General features: G+C 32.6%; 1 protein-coding gene across 1 annotated transcript in view; it reads left to right on the top strand.

Annotated features, from left to right (window-relative positions):
• Nucleotides 1-454, top strand: part of LOC119586099 (KH domain-containing, RNA-binding, signal transduction-associated protein 2-like) — a gene marked incomplete at its 5' end in the record, with an annotated part of 32,425 nt that overhangs the window by 31,097 nt on the left and 874 nt on the right.

Below are 454 nucleotides of genomic sequence, written 5' to 3'. Positions count from 1 at the left end.
CAATGCCGTAAATAAACACAGAATCTATGCTCATCTGACGCATTGATTTTCATTGATTCAGATATGTGGCTCCATTTATTTCTGTCTATATATATAGACGTTGTTATGTATACATAAGGGTAGGACTGCTTTCGTTATTCGCTTTTGTGTGTGTGTGTTTTGGGCTTGCTTAGGCCTAATTAGCCATTGTTTTTAGTTGTTGTTTTAATGTTTGTGAGTATGTTTGCGTGGGTTACTTTGCAACTGTTATGTTTAATTTCACGATCGTAGATTTATATAGTTGGTCATTCAGCTATTTAGTTGGTTTGTATATTAATCAACTATGTATATAAATTTAGTTTTAAGAATATCCTCTTATGTTCAACACATATCATCTCATATGATAAATGTTCGAGACATACTACCAGCAACACATATCCGTAGAATAAACTTCATTCACATGAATATAGAAGGG

Source organism: Penaeus monodon, chromosome 21, assembly GCF_015228065.2.
Source record: "Penaeus monodon isolate SGIC_2016 chromosome 21, NSTDA_Pmon_1, whole genome shotgun sequence".
Lineage (NCBI taxonomy): Eukaryota > Metazoa > Arthropoda > Malacostraca > Decapoda > Penaeidae > Penaeus > Penaeus monodon.
Note: the sequence above shows the minus strand (reverse complement) of the source record. Positions and strands in the feature narration are given on the sequence as shown.